Below are 18,563 nucleotides of genomic sequence, written 5' to 3'. Positions count from 1 at the left end.
ATCCATAAACAATTTTAAAAGGAGAATACAGGTTTGAGTTAATCAGCCAAAAGATCACAGTACATAGTTACATAGTTATTAAAAACAAAATTCAACAATATCTTTTTCTGATCACCATAGCAGATCTAATAAAATTTAAAACGGCATTACAGATATGTGCAGTTGACAGTGATAACAAATGATCATATGCCTCTTTATAAAAACGCGTTTCAAATGTTTTCAACAATGGTTTAAGGAAAGTGTTTCTAGGTGCTTTATACAAGGTGCAAAAAAGCATGAGGTGGAGAGTATTTTGTGAAACTCTATTGTTACAAGGACAATAGGGTAACTTCTCCCACCAACCACCCTGCTTTGGGAAAGCAAACAAAAAGTGTAAGGTGCCAAGGCGAAATCTCGTAAGGTAAAAACGCCATTGTGTGTTTGTGATATATGACAAATAGAACTGGGGGACTAATTTTCCCCTTACACTTGTCACATGGTCAGTTGTCTTTAAAGAACCCAAACAATTACTAAAGGCATTTTTAATAGTCTCCTTGGCATCACTACCAAGCAGTTCAGGATTGGTGAACATCTTACTTAAACCTATGTTATTAAAAGTCTCTCCAACATATCGCAGCCAAGGGATTTGAGTATAGTAATCAAGTTTAAGGCAATCTTGAATAATATCTTTAGTTAATTTCAATTCTTCAGATTGCCAAACCTTAGCCCATAATATTAAAGGGGCAATGTGAATAACATCACTTATAAACTCGATTCCAGTTTCTCCATGGCAAAATATATTGGATGTACCCATTGGAACAGATAATAAACGTTTGATGAACTTATTTTCAACAGTTTGTATTTTTTCGCAATTATGCGAGCCCCAAACTCCTGAGCCATAGGTCAAAGCAGAAACACACTTAGCTTTGTATAATAATGTCATTTCTGCTACACGTCGCTGGCCTAATTTACTGGCAAAGCGGAAGAGAGCTTCAATTAGCTGTGCAACCTTCTGAACCCGTGCTGTTAGCAGGGGCTCCCAGCTCAATTTTTTGTTAAAGATGTTACCCAGATAACAAAAATTATCCACCTTCTCAATGATGGCATTCTTCACCACATATTTACGTGTTTTTACATTTTTTGGACCACAGGTCATGGCAAAAGATTTAATAAAATTAACACCTAATTCTAGTTTGCCCATGAAAGAGTCAAAAGCATCCAAAGTGATCTGCATACTATTAGGGGTAAGTGTCATTAAAACAGTGTCATCTGCGTAAGACAACATTGGAATTCGTCTTCCATTTATCTTTGGGAAGTCAGCAGATGTTTCTAACAAGAAACCCTCTAAGCCGTTTGTGTAAATCAAAAATAAGAAGGGCGCTAAAATGCATCCTTGTCGGACGCCTTCAGTGGATAATATGGGTTTCGATTTCTCACCACCACGGCCATATCTGGCCCTAACCGTTGTGGCGGTGTGTAACCTGCGGAGCAGGGTAACCAGTGGTTCTTCAAAACCCATAGAATCCATCATGGACCATAGTTTGTCCCTACATACTGTGTCAAAGGCGCTGGACAAGTCCATGAATGCCAAGTGTATAGAACCATTCTTGGCACCCATGTACTTGCCCATAATCAAAGCAAGGTTCAAACACTGCTCGTTTGTTCCTTTGCCTTTTCTAAAACCGTATTGTGAGTCCACAATTACACCTGAAGACTCGGCCCAGGTTTCCAGCCTTGCCAATATCACCCTACCCATCAATTTACATGTTGAATCTATTAGCGATATTGGCCTGTAGCATCTAGGATCATGTTTGTTACCCTTTTTAAAAATTGGGACCAAAACGGCCTCTTTCCAAGAGGTCGGAATAGGACCAAGTATTAATGCCTTGAAAACATTCATAAGCAAAGGGGACCAGAACTCTCGATTATATTTAAAAAGATCTAGTGGTACTGAATCAGGACCTGGGGCCTTTGCAGGTGCCCCCTTAGTAAGGGCATGCTCACTTCAGCAAGCGTTATTGACTCACTCAGCTTCTTTGCTGATTCCATGTTAACATAGAGGTCGTCGTCCTCCTCCGGGGTAGCAGTATATAGTATCTCTTTGGGATTAAAGATTTTATTATAATGAGTTACCCAGGTGTCCTCTGGTAGGTGAACTCGAATGGTGTTTTCGTCCCCTGATGTCAAAAAGGGCCTGTTTATTACTTCCCAAAAGAGTCTATTGTCCCTTAGGTCTACTGCCTTATCTAAATCTTCCCATGCTTTAGATTTGAGTTCTTTTTTCCTTTTTCTAATTGCCAGTCTATATTGTTTCCTAGCTAGTGTAACCATATTTCTATCTCTAGGCTTTTGCCGCAATGCTTTAGTTAAGGTTGTTTGGGCTGCAGAGCATTCAGCGTTAAACCATTTAGGCCTCTGATCTCGGTTCTTCTCCCCTACCTTTACTAGTAAGTGTGTGGCTACATTTTCCATTAGCTTCTCAAAGCTAGTGATTATATGGGCTTGGTCAGGATTAGTCGAAAGGCAGATGTCAATATAAGCCATATTTTCCTTAAAAATATCCATCTCCTGTTGTCCAACCACTACTTTATTCCATTTCACCGTAACACCCTGATTCTTAGTATGTACTATCGGTTGTTCCTGGGACGATTTTGGATCAGAAGCAATGGAAAAGCTCAAGGTTAAGGGGTTATGATCACTAGCCGGGTTTATCTCAATTTTAAAATCTTTTAGATGATTAAAAAGTCCCATGGAAATAACTGCAAAATCAATTATGCTTGTTCTACCCCTTGTGCCCTGAAAAGTTGGTATATCCACATTTCCCGAGAAACTATTCATATCGAGGATACATAGATTATTATTTATTAAAATGCTGTTTATGGCTTCTCCTTGTTTTGTATGTGAGAAATGAGCCATACAATGGTCATTTAGATCCATCATCCCACAAGCTCTAAACCCACTAAGTTTACACAACTCACAATTGAAATCACCCAACCACATAATCAGAAGAGGGAAGATTCTATTTCTTACATTGGCAATCTCTTCCTGCAAATTATCAATAATTTCTGTTTCATTAGGGTCAAATATATTGTAATACCAATTTATAAGGAGAACAGTTTCCACAAAAAGGTTCTTGATAGTAAATAGTTGGTACCAAGGTGTTTCCACCACTAGGTTGACGGTCGTCAAATTGTGTTTAACTGAGATGGCTGTCATAAGTCCACCCTTAGCTCGACCTGAGTTTGACGGTATTGCTAAGGTGTTAAAGCTTTGAAAACCGTCTAAACTCAGATCGACTGTGCTCCAGGTCTCCTGTAAACAGGCTAGATCAAAGGAATCTACAAATTCTACCCAGGCCGGGTCCTCCAATCTACGGGCAAGACCCGCTATGTTCCAAGAAAGTACACGAAAGTTGCTGACATTCTCATAAGTATTACAAATCTTATCACAGTTATCGTCTTTTTCCACTTGCAAACTATCTAGGAGAAAGGGTTGGGCACATTGACCTTCCTTCGCTCCTATAACATTTATAGCATTTGTTCCCAAATCCACAACCTCCTGTAGTTCAGTTATTTGGGTATCCTTATCAACATCAACATTTCCCACATCCAGTTCATTGCCCATCTCTGGAGCTTTACACCTCGGTGCACTATTCCACCATATTGGGTCAGAACCGCTTGTTTGATGTTCGGTTGGTGGAAGTCAATCATTTAAGTTCAAAGGAGTCAGAGGGTAAAACATATTTGACAAGGGAACATTCCAGAATTCTCTAGGATTAGTTGGATAATGATTATTTGGACCGGAGTACAGATTTGGGAAATTTACTCCAGGGTGGAAACTAGGGTTTCTGGGATTTCTAAAGTTTCCATTTGAATAGTTAAAGAATGGATTATTCGTGTGTGGTTTCTGATGATGGTTGATGTTTAAGCCATGTCTCTGCCTATGTTTATTTGAAGGGGACATCATATTTTCCGGGTAGAAATATGTCAAACTACGTGTGGAAACTTCACCCTCATTGCTGCCAACATACCAATCATTTATGTAGGATACCACCCTTTGGTCCTTAAAGTTCACTATGATCAAGTCACCATCTATATCTTTTGGACGTATGCCTATCCATTGGCATCTCCTAGCTGATACAATGTCCCCATTCAAATATGCAGGTAAAGGTCTGTTCATACACAACCAATGAATCACTTTATTTTTTAAACTTATATCTGATTCAAAGTCCCCCTCCCCAAGTACTGGGACACCCGTTAACACAATAACAAAGCCAAAGCACTCTGGAGGTAATTGTACCGTATTTTTGTAAGGTATTTTGGGTCTGTTAGTGTTAGTGTTTTTTGTTTTTAAAGTGGTGGCTTTATCAGTTTCAGTGGGCTTTAGCGCCATAGCAGGGGCATTTTCTTTTTCCAAGTTTTTAGCAGCTAAAGTTGCCGATGTAGCTGGTGGGGGGAGGGGGAGTTTATTGGCAATTGGGATCTTCGGGTTATTAAGGGGATTCTGTTGATTAGAATCTTTGCTAACAATTTGTTCCCTAGGCTTAGTAGCCGGAGTTACTGATATTATATTCTCTGGAGGTATGGAATGGGGGAGAAGACAATCTAACTTTTTGTCCAACCTTTTTAGCCGTTCCACAAGAGGGAGAAAAAGAGCCTTCAGCATATTTTCGAGTGCTTCCAATAGCTCAGCACTAGAGATGTTTTTGTCTTCCCTATCTGTGTTCGTTGGTAGAGTGTCTATTGCCTCTGTTACATTGTCACTTATATCTACTAACAAGGTTTGTCTGGAAGGTACCAAGGTTCCCATGGGTTGATGAACCTAGTTTTATTATTATTTTTATTTTTATTTTTACCTCCCTTTCGTCTTCTTTTTCTAGCTGGGGAGGATATACCTTGTTTGCTCTTTTGACCTTGCTGTACCTTATGTGCTTTAGTGGGGGGGGTAGGAGGGGGTAACGAGATAACCTCTGTTTGTATCTTCAGGGAGGGGAAAGTAGCACAGTGAAAATCAGGTTCTGGGGATAGCGGGGTATTCAGGTCTATAAGATTATTGGATATTACTGTGGGCAAGTCGCTCAAACTTTCCACAATCGTATCCCTAGACCCCAGGGGAGGCTGACTTTCCTGAAACATTAAAGGTATGCTATCTGTGTTAAAAAGGTCAGCATCCACTTCCGCCTGTTCTGCTACGGATATAGAGAGTGTCCCTTTAGTTACATGATGAGGCTGTTTTTTAAGTGCCTCTACAGATAAACGCCGTTCAGCCCTTTTTTCAGCTAGTAATAATTCACGGTCGATATCCTTAGAGGCTTTAGCGAAAAATTTATCTAAAGGACCGAGTATAGAGATACTCACACGGTCAGGAAGGGAGTTTGGTGTAGAAGCAGACATCCTTTAACAGAAAATAGAGAAATAAATTAAAATAAATTAAGGACATAAAAAACCTTAGGGTAACAATAACAATTACCTACACACAAAGGGCCAATATAAATAGCAACACATTACCCACATATAAATCTAGTCCATTGGTCAGAGGGGTGGCCCAGCCCGGCCTCCTTTGGCCCCTGACGGCCACAGACGGTCCCGCCCTTGTCCCGGGCTTCTCCCGGGACGCTCCCGCTTAGCGGGTACTGACCTTCCCTTAAATAGGTAGTCCGTAGGGTTAGAGGCGGGGCGTGTTGTCCAGGGAGAGCGGCCAGGTGACGAGAGGCGCGGTGTGCAGGGACTTCTGGGATTCGAAGTCCTGCCCCGCACGCTCGCAGCCCTGGACCTTCACACGCTGCTCCAAAGAAGCTCCCCTGTGGCGCTGGTGCGCAGCGGGACCCGCGAAGCGGGTTCCGCAAGTTGTAATCCTGACAGAAGGAAGAAAGGGGTCCAAGCAAAGTCCTCGCCCCACAACAAACGATCTGCTACAAGTGCTGAGGTATCCCACGACGGTCAGCCCTCTCGAGCCTTTTGAGGGTTAGAGGCGGGGCATGTTGTCCAGGGAGAGCGGCCAGGTGACGAGAGGCGCGGTGTGCAGGGACTTCTGGGATTCGAAGTCCTGCCCCGCACGCTCGCAGCCCTGGACCTTCACACGCTGCTCCAAAGAAGCTCCCCTGTGGCGCTGGTGCGCAGCGGGACCCGCGAAGCGGGTTCCGCAAGTTGTAATCCTGACAGAAGGAAGAAAGGGGTCCAAGCAAAGTCCTCGCCCCACAACAAACGATCTGCTACAAGTGCTGAGGTATCCCACGACGGTCAGCCCTCTCGAGCCTTTTGAGGGTTAGAGGCGGGGCGTGTTGTCCAGGGAGAGCGGCCAGGTGACGAGAGGCGCGGTGTGCAGGGACTTCTGGGATTCGAAGTCCTGCCCCGCACGCTCGCGGCCCTGGACCTTCACACGCTGCTCCAAAGAAGCTCCCCTGTGGCGCTGGTGCGCAGCGGGACCCGCGAAGCGGGTTCCGCAAGTTGTAATCCTGACAGAAGGAAGAAAGGGGTCCAAGCAAAGTCCTCGCCCCACAACAAACGATCTGCTACAAGTGCTGAGGTATCCCACGACGGTCAGCCCTCTCGAGCCTTTTGAGGGTTAGAGGCGGGGCGTGTTGTCCAGGGAGAGCGGCCAGGTGACGAGAGGCGCGGTGTGCAGGGACTTCTGGGATTCGAAGTCCTGCCCCGCACGCTCGCAGCCCTGGACCTTCACACGCTGCTCCAAAGAAGCTCCCCTGTGGCGCTGGTGCGCAGCGGGACCCGCGAAGCGGGTTCCGCAAGTTGTAATCCTGACAGAAGGAAGAAAGGGGTCCAAGCAAAGTCCTCGCCCCACAACAAACGATCTGCTACAAGTGCTGAGGTATCCCTCTGTGCAATACAGATAGCGTTGGTGAACATGTGGGGTCAGTGGGTATTTAGATAAAATTTCGAGTTGGAAATATCTAGTGGGCAATATTGTGATACAGAAATATCGACAGCAAGAATATCGTGGTCAAGAATATTGACTTCAAGGTAAGAAATATTGTTTTAAAAAATATAGAATTCATTAACATTGTTTTAAAAAAAAAAATTTTTTTTAATTATCGAGTTTTTAATTAGTGTTATGTATTTTAGTATATATTTTAAATGTATGTGATGTTTTTTTGTATCAGTATTGTTAATGTTTGTTTTAAATATGTTACATTTTTAGTAGTTATGAATATTATTTTATTTACATTTTGTGTTTTTTAGTTCCGTAGCGGGTTGTGGGTTCATAGGGGATTAGGGTGGGAAGTAATTTAATTATAATAAATTAATGATTACTTTTTTATTTATTAATAATTATTTAATTGAGATTTTCTGGTGTTTTTTATTTTATTTTTGTGTAAATTTTATGTGTGGGCTGTGGGGGTTTTAGGTGTATAAGATAGGAAGTAATTTATTTTTAATTCATTATTTGTTGGTAATTAATATGAATGAATTAATTGGTAGTTAATTTATGGTAATTGTGTGATTTTTTTTCGGTGCGGATTGTGGGGTTTATAGGAGTAAAGGGCGGAAAGTAATGTATTTTTAATTAATTAATAATTAGTTGTTTGTTAATATTAATTAATTAATTGAAAATTAAATATGGAAATTGTGTTATTATTTTAGGTGTGCGTTGTGGGGTTTATAGGGGTAAAGGGTGGGAAGTAATGTATGTTTAATTATTTAATAATTCATTGATAATTAATACTTATTCATTGGTAATTAATTAGAGAAATTATTGCATTTTTTGTGTGTGGGTTTTGGTTTTATAGGGTAAAGTGTGGAGAGTAAATTAATTTTACTTAATAATTAGTTGTTAAATACTATTTTTTTTAATTAAAAATACACTTTAATTGTTTCATGAATTTGCTATAGTTTAATTTTAAGTGGGGGTTATGTGGATTTTAGGGGTAAAGAGTGGGAAGTTAACTATTTTTGTATGTGTTTTAATTTGTTTTTTAATTAATAATATTTCTTTAATTGATAATTGATCATGTTAACTATCGAAGTACCTTTTTTTAAATTTAGATGTGGGTTTTGAATTATGTGGTGTTATAGGGTAGGAAGTAAGTAAGTAAAGTAACTTTATTGCATGATTTAAAAAAAACCTTTGCAAGTACAAAAGATAAAATTAAACACTTGTTACGTTTTATAAAATTGAACCCCAATTCCTGTAATAAAAAAGTGCCCGGCCCCCCACATGTATAATAAGTCCCAGAATTAGCCCGCCTATTCGCCAATCTCTTTTTTTTTTTTTTGGTAGGAGTTTTGTTTTGAGCTTTCCAACAGATTTTCATGTGCCTAAGTGCCCGCAAGGAAGATTGTCCATCTGTTGTGGAGGTCCTGAATTCAGTGTCTCTGCCTGAGGTGGCGATCGACTTGTCCCTTCCCCCAGCTTTTTTGCTGCCTGGTCCATAAACCTTACCAGTGCACTGTTTAAATTTGTGTTCCGCGGATCAAAACATGCCAATACTGCAGCTCTACACGATCTGACCCCCTTGTGTTCCAGCCCCTCCGTAAAAGGGACCTTCTTTCCTTCAAGAAGCTTGGACATAGACATAAAACGTGAATTATGTCTTCCCTATGATGGCCGCAAAGCCGACAAGGTTCCTGGGTGTGGTCTCTTTTCCATTTAGGAAGGTGGCAAGAAAAGGGGATCGCCCCTAATCTTAGTTTTAAGAAGCATAGTTTAGTGCGTGCACTGAATGGTGAAGTTAAATAGCTCAGCTCTGAGGTGTTAACTGATCAGATGATATAAGGGTCATCCAAGCGTGACTTTAGCTTGCAAGACTTGTATTGTCTTCTACAGAGGAGAGCTTTTTTGCACTTATTTTTTCTAGCCTTTTGAACTCGTTTTGACTGACGTGTAGGTCCCATACATCACTCAGGCTAAGGTTTTTAACCCGCTTTTCAAGTAACCATGCCCCGTTAGCCATCGTTTTGTATTCAGGTTGGCCCATAGATGTTGCGCTAGGTTGCCTTCCTGACATCCCCAGTTTGTGGCAGCTCACTAAAAAATACATCATTCTGCCCAGTGATTGTTTACAGATTCACAATTCCAGCCTGATCTGTGCTGGGGACGTATTTGGTGGTAGCTGTAAGACTGTTCTAAAGATTTTTGCGATGATTTTGTCTAGTTTGCTGCTGTCCAGACCTTTTAGCGCCTCGCTTCCTATGTCAAAGTTGGGATGATTTTTGCTGTGCCACCTGGAGTATTGGAGCGAATGTTGGACTGAATAATTTCCTGTGGATAGAGCTGAGAGCAAATGCTAGCACTGTTCCTTTCTTTTTTTGCTCTCCCAAATGGCTTTTGTATCTTCCGTTGTTATTGAAGAAGACTCCTAAGTACTTTTGGCAGTTAGTTTCCATGATGCTTTCCGAGTTTAAGACCCATGCCAGCTTCTTGGGCCTTCCCAGATGAACCGCCAATATTTTGGTTTTCTTATTGTTTATCTGAAGCTCGTTCTTATTTGAGTATGCGGCAGTAGTATCCATGAGCCTTTGTAGGCCTATCTTTGTATTACTTAGGAAGACCACATCATCGGCATATAATAGGGTTGACAGCTGTAGGCTGCCTAGTTTGGGAGCATGCAAGTTGACTGTATTTAGGGCTTCCGAGAAATCAGATAGAAATAGATAAAAAAGTGTAGGGGCCATGATGCATCCTTGTTTGAGCCCTTGCGTTGTTAAAAATTGGTTGTGACAATCTGGAACCGTCACCAATTTTGATCCTGACCAATGTGTCCTGATGCAGTAGCTGTACTGCTCTTAGTAGGCCATTTGGTATTTTCAGTGAGGAGAGCGTCTGCCATAGCTAACCATGGGCGGAAAATCCGTTTCGCTCGCGGATTTTGCGGATTTTCGGTAAATTCGCAATCCGCGAGATTCGCGAATCTCCCGCAAAATCCGCAAATCCGCGAGCAGCGGATTTTGCTCGCACTGTTCGCACTGTTCGCGTGAGTTCGCGCCCCGCGAATAAGTGCAAAATTGCAGAAATACGATCTTAGCAAAACTGAAAGTAACTACTTACCAGGTTCAAAAGTTCAGGCTCATCATTAGTAGCCATTTCCTGTAGTGCTTCCTGAGGGGCCCCTCCAGAGTTCAGTTGCCAGTTGAAACTATTATGTGACCCTGCTCTGAACCTCAGAATAGTTACACATATGCCACAAAGGTCCTGAATTACAGCTAAGGGAGACAAGCAGGAGCCAGGCTGGAAGTTCAAATCCATTAATCAGCCCCTAATGCATTATTGTCAGTTGGGGCAGGGCAGGTGTTGTAACTAATTTTGCAACAATGAAAGCACTTAGCAAGTGCAAAAGATCACTAATCAGGAAGCACTAAGGAAGCAGGTGCCAGCTAAAAAAATATTCTGTGACACATTAATCAGCCCCAAATTAATTCAGGTCACTTGAGGCAGGGAAGGTGTGCTTGCGTTGCCACAATAATGTACACTGACTGGACAACCAGAGGGTGCTGTGATGAAACAGAGGGTGGCATGGGTGGGCCAGAGGGTGGCATGAGTAGTCAGAGAGTGGCAGTGGTGACAGAGAGTGGCAGTGATGAAGAAGAGTGTCCCAAACAGGCTGGACACGTAGAAACAACAAGTTCGCGAAACTTGCGACCCGACAGGTAAGTTCGCAATTTGCGACATTGTAAAAAACCCTCGCGAACTGGCAGAAACCCGCGCAAACACAAAAAAAAAAAATTCGCGAGAATTCGCGGATTTTGCGGATTGCGAGTTCGCAAATCCGCAAAATTCGCGAACGCGAGATTCGCAAAATTCGCCCATGCTTAGCCATAGCTTGGCCCTGTTTACCTTATCAAATGCCGATTTATAGTCTATAAAACCCATGTAGAATGGTCTGGTGCTAGACTCTGCCTGGTCTATCTAGCAAGAGAGAGCCATAAGATTAACCATGGTGCCAGTGTCTCTTGTGAATCCAGTTTGGTTTGGTGGGGTTACTGAACGTTCCACGGCCCATACCCGAAGTGAATTTAGCAGTATCCCTGCGAAGTACTTCGCCTCGTTGTCGATTAGGGCGACTAGCTGATAATTTCCTGGAGATTTATTTGTCCCCTCCTTTAATAATTGGAACGAGAATCGATCCTTGCCAACAGGGTGGGATGGTGTTCTTTTCTAAGATGGAGGTGAAGAGTGGAGCTAGCTTGGTGGCCCAGATGGCCGGATACTCCTTAAACAAGGCTGGAGGAATGCCTCCTGGTCCTAGGGCCCCCTCTTTCTGACCATTTTTGATCAGCTTTTCAATTTGATCCTCCGGGACTGACCTGTGCTCAATGCTGTTGACTTGGTTATGTCTGTCTCCATGCTTTTCGGTTGTTGGGCCTTTTTGGAGATGTTCTTCCATGATTAGTGCTTTGCAAAGTGCTCCTGAGGTGAGTTTGCCACTGTTTCTGCATTACTGCCCTCTGTGCCAATAAACTAATTAGGGGTGTAGTCTTGTCGGTCATTAAAATGACTGTACAGGAAGAAGCACCACTTGAACTCCAGTATGTTTGACGAGGCAGCTTTCGGGACGCAGCCTTCAAGGCTATTTATAGTACGCCAGACCTTATGTCATTGTGTCATTTGGCCTAAAAGGAATTCCAATGAGCCCTTCTATGTTCTTTTTTACAGTCTAGATGACTTCGAGCCTCTCTCAGTTTGGTTATAGTTGGTTCGTCCATTGACTTTGTTTTCAATTCCTGCTATAGCCGGTTCATGCTTCTTTTTGGCGATTGTATCACAGGATCCCAAGAGATCGACTCTTAGGTCCCGATCACTTTTGCATGTGAACAATTGAACCAAGGAGTGTCCAAATAAACAAATACATTTTAGCACAATTTCTGCTTGTCAAATGTAGACAAAGAATTCTCAGCAGGCTTGCTTGATGGTTTCATTCAACAGTCTTGTTTATTTTTGATTACTTCATAACATCCACTTGCATTGAAGAATTAATTTTCCGTCATTCATAGAAATTTTTCAAAGCAAAAATTATTTTTCCACTGCTACAGCCAATTGGCACCTTTGTCTACATTTGACAAGCAGAAATTGTGCTAAAATGTATTTGTTTATTTGGACACTCCTTGGTTCACATTGTTCATGATTTTTTAAGTGGTTGTTTACGGTGGACCAATCCAAGTGGTAGTGTCACAGCTATTTTGGAAATAATTGATGGAGTTAGGATTAATCTATTAATACGTCTCACTGTGCACAAATTTACTCCCTCATCGCAGTGCTGAAGTTTCACTTTTGCATGTGCTATTGGTTTTGCATATTTGGCTGACAATTTCCTTGCGAAGTGTGTCCAGTTTGCAATTTGATCTTCGGTTGTTGTGGTGGTGATCACAATCATATGTTCTGCCTCCGTTGCTACCTGCTGTAGATTTTTGACAGAGCATTTAATATGTTTTAGATTGATCGTAAAGCTTTCAAAAGCTTGTGCCCCTGCCTTAGCATGTTGTACCAGCCTAGTGCTAAGCAGAATTTCTTGAGGGCTGTTGTCGCTTTCTAGTCTGTTGCCAAACCCAAAGCCGGAAATTTGATTCAAGAGGGAAAGACTGACAAAAGTGTAGTCAATTAAGGATGCGCCAATTTTTGATAAAAATTAGAGGTTAGGTGGCTAGTCCGGAAGGAAACGCCCGTTGAGGGCTCTAAGGCCAAGATGTTCCAGGTTTTCATGTAAGATGTGGCCCTTCGGGTCCTCTTTGGTCCATCCGGGGTTTTCCTGTGGTGGTATGTCCCAGTCGATTCCCTGAATTTTGGTTACATCATTTTTGTGTAGCTCGGACATTAGCCACATATTAAAGTCTCCAGACAGTAAGATGACTGCGTTCGAAGAGTCAGATCTCATACCCAACACTGTCGCTATCACCTCCACTGAGAGGGACTGCCTGGACACAGAGTTTGGGCGGATGTATACGTTCAGTAAAATTATAGTCTTGGACTGACCTTTGTAGGTACTAAAAGAAATTCTCACAGACTGGATAAAAGAGTGTAAAAGTTGAAACTCCATGAGAGAGGAGCTCAGAAGGCTCCAGTAATGTCTCCGGCCCTGGCGTACAGTCCATTGGGACAGTTCCTGCCAGGGGTCCGAGGGTTGCCTCCTTTGTTACTTTGTGCACCAATATGGGAGTTGGCATGTTCAATACCCTGGGGCTCTTTTGACTCTTTTGATTTGCGCCACGACTGGTTAGCGCTTCACCTCCCATGCCTTGCGCAAGTGTGATAATAATGCCCGAATGCTCTTTGTGCTATCTACTGGCTTGGTCCTGGTTAGGTGAATTGCTGCTGCCCGGTGGCTCTGTAGGCCTGGTGCACCTTTGGCCCTCTTCTCCTAGCATCCTTTTCCTTCTTAAGGGTTGGGGAGCCAATGTGGTTTTGTTTGATGTTGCCAGGTGAGGATGTTTGGTTCCCTGATTCCTTGGTTGCCCCATCTGTTATTGTTTGATCTTTGTGGCGGGTTGGGGCTGCTCCTCTATAGGTGTTGGACAGTGGGTAGAGACTCAGATCTTGCTTGGACCGGCGAATCTTGTTGCAGCCTTTCCGCTTTCTTTGTCTTTTCCCCTTGCCGTTGAGATCTTCCATGTCCTGATCTAATTGGGAAGGTGAGTTGGCATCTACTTTGCCCGTTGCTGAGGATTTTTGTAAGCTGTTCATAGTACTGCCAGTGGCCAATGTTTCCAGGGATGAGGACATCGCCCTAGTTGCGGCCCCCTATCTTTTGTGTTTGCCGCCACCTTGTCTTTGTTGTCGGTGCTTGTGACACCATTTTTTGTGCTTGAGAGGAGAGGCTTTGCAGTTGTAATTTCTTTTAGGTCCACCATCATATTTGCCATCATCTCTGGTAGCGTGCTTAGTTTCTCGATTATTGGTGAGCAATCGCATCTTTGTTGCAGGAGGTCGGTATCCGCTTGTGCCCGTCTAATCAAGTTAATTTGTAATTGTGTCGTCTATGTTGGCGACGTACAACGCTAGTGTTTTCAAAAGGCTAATTTGTATGTCCATTTTTTTGGCTTGGTAAGTCATGGCGTCGGCTGACCTCTGTAAAATGTCCAGGACTGTAGCCCATGCCATCTCCTGTTTGAAGTTCTCCTTCTTCCACTCGTGAGTGGCCGGTGAGGGCTTGGGCTGGTCGGGAGTGTCTTTGCGATATGATGAAAGCATGTTTTCCCATTCTTTTAATTCTAAGAAGGAGAGATCCCTCTCCACTGCACAAGCATCCTCCTCACATAGTGAAGGCCTAGTCCAACTCTGCCCGCAGTGTGAGCGGTGGCCAAGGTCTCTTCTGCTGTCGTCCCCCCAGTGTGGTGGATGCTCTTGTGGTTCAGATGGTGTAGTAGCAGAAGTGACCTCTATCCCTTCCGTTGACTCGTTTGTACTATCGTTTGTGACCGACTTTGTTGGTGAATTGATGTACTTAGAAATGAAGTCTGAGCTGACGTGGGGGAAGGCTGCGATTTTGGCTGCAGAGTCCCTCATTGCCTCTAAGTATGTTAGTGCAGTCGTAATATGAGTGCTCCCAGCAGCGGCCAGGACTGGGGGCGGAACCCCTAAACTGCTCAGCGTGGTTATATTAGGGTCACCATCCCCCTGCGATGGTTCTAGCTCATCAATCTTGCTGGGGTCTATGGCTTTGTTGGTTAGTGGCTTGCCTGTCTCAGAGTTGCCGCATGAGCTGCCCTTGGAAATGGTCACTGTGGGGCTCAAAGGAATAGGTAATCCCTTGATTTTTGTATTGCTTGAGAAGACGGCTGACCCAGCGTCTTTTAGAAAGGTAAATTTTGACGCTATTTTTGGTTGAATCTAGATGATTTGTAGTGAGCGGAGCCAGCTTCCTGCGAGTGCAATTGGGAGGTGCTTCCAGATGTGGTTGGCGACAGGTCGAGTATCCGATCGGTGTCGACAGTAGATGAGCTTTTCTCTCTGTTTCCTTTTCTTTTGTGGGACTGCGCTCCTCGGCTTCCCTGATCGCATCCTTTGCTTTCTCCGGTTTTATAGCAGAAAGCCAAGGTACGGGGTCTTGGGCCTTCAAAAAGCCCGTAAAGACAGCTTAAAGATCAGCGTAGAAGTTGCGAGTGGACCGGGCACACTGGAGTTCTGAAGAGATAAGGATGAGAGCAAGGTTCATTGCTGATTGGCTGACCACGTCCGGCGCACGCTGGGTCGTTTGGGGTGGCTGCTCGCTCTTTTCTTTCTCTTCCCCCCTCTGTCTGCTTCCTGCACCCTGGCAGCTCTCTGTTGACTGGCTATTCACTGTCAGTCCGTCTGTTGCTGTCAGTTTGTCTCATAGTTGTATGAGTATGTCGGGCAGGTTGTGAGCGAGGTCGCTTTGCGGGTCATGTGTCCCTCGAGCAGACGGTCTTTGATTGGTGAGTATTCTGGAAGTTCGTCACCCTTGGAAATTTGCTGATTGTAGTGCGTGTCTAATTTGTAAATAACAGAAGAATTCTGAGTTTGCCATACTAAGGGGTCTATTAGGCGGTTGGAAAATCACTCTGACCGCCATGGTAGCTGGAAAAGAGCGTCCGCCAGGACCGCAGCATAACCACCGATCCAAATAGCATGCTCCGCAGTCCAAATCTGACTGCGGTGGTACGATCGCTGCCTTTAACATTGCGGCAGTTGCTGCTGCCAGCAGCACTGCCACAATATCAAAAGGGGCATGTCCTGCATGTCCCTGCAATGCGTGGCAGGCACTGCACAGTGCCTGTCCCCTGGTACAGGGACATGTCAGGGGGGTACCATAGGTAACCCTCCAGTGCACCGACACCCCTCACAACACATTGGGGGCCCACAATGGGCCCCAGGAGACATTCTCTGCATGCTTTTCCTAGGGGGTCCCACCACCGCAGAAAGTTTGGCTACCGCCGGCATCATAATCAAGCCGGCGGAGACTGGCCCTGCACCGGCACCATTGTAGCAGTCCAGTTCCGCCCGCTAGTCAGACGTGTGGACTGGTACCAGCGGAAAAGTGGCAGGCGGAAAAAATCTCACTGCCGCGGTCGTCACCCCCATGCTAATGAGTGGTTACCATCGCCGGCCCGGCAGCGACCATTTATCCGCCATCCTAATAGCCCCCTATAGTCTCTCTGAAGGTCTGCGAAAGGGAGTTTTGTGCCCCGTATCGACAAGTCACCGATTTTAGATAGGCCTATGATATCCCACTTGTTGAACCCCAGGTATCTACCTAGTGTCCCCAGGGCTTTTGAATCCCATAAGGGGTGGATTGTGTCAATGTGTTGTTCCATCCCAAAGCCCCTTGGCTGCATGCCAAATTTTGATTGTGGTGCTAGTGGGATTCTATTGCTGCACTTTTGAAGATGTAGCATACAGGTCCCTTAGGTATCTGCCAGGGCTCATTGTCCACCAGTCCATACGAATCAAGGGTTCGTTGTCTGGCATATAAACCCATTGGTTGATAGTGGTTAGTTGTGCGGCCCAGTAATACCTCCGTAGGTCAGGTAATGCAATCCCACCATCAAACCACCCACAAGTTAATTTTTTAAGTGCAATGTATGCTGAACCCCCATCCCACAGGAGAGTCAGTAGTGTGGAGCGTATTGCCCCAAAGTATTTCGCTGGGACTGGATATGGAGTATTGTGAAGGGCATATAGGAAACGCTGTAGTGTTATCATTTTAAAGAGGCTGCCTTCACTAGAATAGATAGTGGTAAAGATCTTCTGTGCTGGACATCAGCCTTCATCTGCTCTAGCGGGAAATCAGATTTTTAGTATAAAATAGTGCGGGGTCCATGGTGGCAAATATTCCTTGGTATAGGAAGCCATCTGTAGTGATTTGTATATCACATCCTTAAGGGAGTGAAGGCGGGTCTCTGTGTAATATAAACAGTAGTGGGGGGTGGAGCTTGCCGTGAAGCGCACTGGCCACGTAGAAGGTGAGGATCGCGAGCCATCGGCACCACAATAAGAACATCTTGTTAACTGACCCGCAATACAAGTCTGAAACGGCGGAGAACCACTCATCAGCAACTACGCTACTGATTGCCGGGCTTTGGAGCGGTTAGAACGACTGCATCGGCGAGAATGGGAGACGAGGCATGACTGCAGAGTGGAGGCGCAGCACCGACCATGCTTCTCGGGTCTTGACTATCTGCCTGAAAGCGGCGCTGCACCGGAGACGGAGACAGTTTCGGTGTCGCTGAAATCAGCGGTGGGGTAGGTGCTGTGGGGCTGGCGGGCCCGGTCCTCGCACTCTGCGGTGGTGCGGCGGAGTGCTGCGTGGACGGCCAGCGGCCATATACTCTACCCCAGAACTGATGCGCTGACTGAACCCTGCGTGCGCAGATCCCGCCGCAGATTAATAGTGAGCGACTGCAATCCTAAGCTCTCCCTGAGACGTGAATTACAGGGGGGCTCCCAGGTTGAGATGCCATTCCTGACGGCGGCCTCCTGAGCTGCTCCGAGGCCTGAGTGAAAGAGTGTTGCCAGGTTCCAGGCCTCCCTGCCAGTTGTACAGCCCCTAGGGAAAGAAGTGAGGCATCCCTCTAAATTGGTGGAAACGTGTGATCACCACCTGTGGGACGACTGGTAGACGGGGCTGGGGAAGACACTCTATCGGTGTGCTGGGCCTACTCATCTGACGCAGGGGTGTTGGAGTGCGACGAGCCCCCGCTCAATCCTGCCCATTACCTGATCGCTGCCCGAGGATGAATGATAGCCTAGAGGTCAGGAATACTACCTGGGGAACTTACCTATGACCCTAACGCTACCAATACTGGCACAGGGGTATACTAGCTGGAAGTTTTGGTCACCCTACAGGCACCTCCCATAGGAAAAGTATATCACACCTGGTCCATTTGCTGGCAGGCAAGCCACAACTGAAAATTCGCCCCAAGCGTTGACATCCCACGAACTGAACTTCAATCTCCCACAGTACAAACGCTAAAGCCGGCGCCATGGGCAGAGTGGACAAAACGCAAACTAAATTGGCTTTTGATGCTAAAGCCACCAGGCATAAGGACTCGGACCGGTCTCGGTCTGCAGACACTAGAGCGGAGGCTCCCAAGGAAGAGATTGGTGACGTGAAACAAATGTTTGCCACTGTACAAAAAAGTCTAATGATGATGGATGGGAAAATTGATTCATTGGTCTATCGTATGAACAGGATGGGGGAAAGGCTTGACAAACAAGCGGAGCGCGCAGACATGGCGGAAAGGCGGATCACGGAGGTTGAAGGGCGGCAAACCGAAACAGACCAAATACAACGATAAATGGCCAAAACCATCATTGAGCTGCAAGATAAGATGGAAGATTTGGAGGTCTGCTCACGCCGCAGCAATTTACGCATAACGGGCATTCCGGAATCGACCTCGATGGGTAATGTAGAACAATTCATCGAAAAACTGTTGACCTCTCTGTTGGGCCGCAAGTCATTCTTAGGCATTTTTGTAGTGGAAAGAGCTCATAGATCATTGGGGCCGAGGCCTGCCCGGGTGCCCTACCACGGCCGATAATTGCCCAACTTCTGAATTACTGGGACCGGGACTCTGCCTTGAGACGAGCCAGAGAACTAGGCGAACTCCAATATGAGGGATCATCAATTTCACTCTATCCAGACTTTACAGCGCGAGTACAAGAAGCCCGTCGCCAAT

Source organism: Lissotriton vulgaris, chromosome 7, assembly GCF_964263255.1.
Source record: "Lissotriton vulgaris chromosome 7, aLisVul1.2, whole genome shotgun sequence".
NCBI classification, from domain to species: domain Eukaryota; kingdom Metazoa; phylum Chordata; class Amphibia; order Caudata; family Salamandridae; genus Lissotriton; species Lissotriton vulgaris.
The sequence above is the reverse complement of the archived record's forward strand: the minus strand, read 5'-3'. Positions refer to the sequence as shown.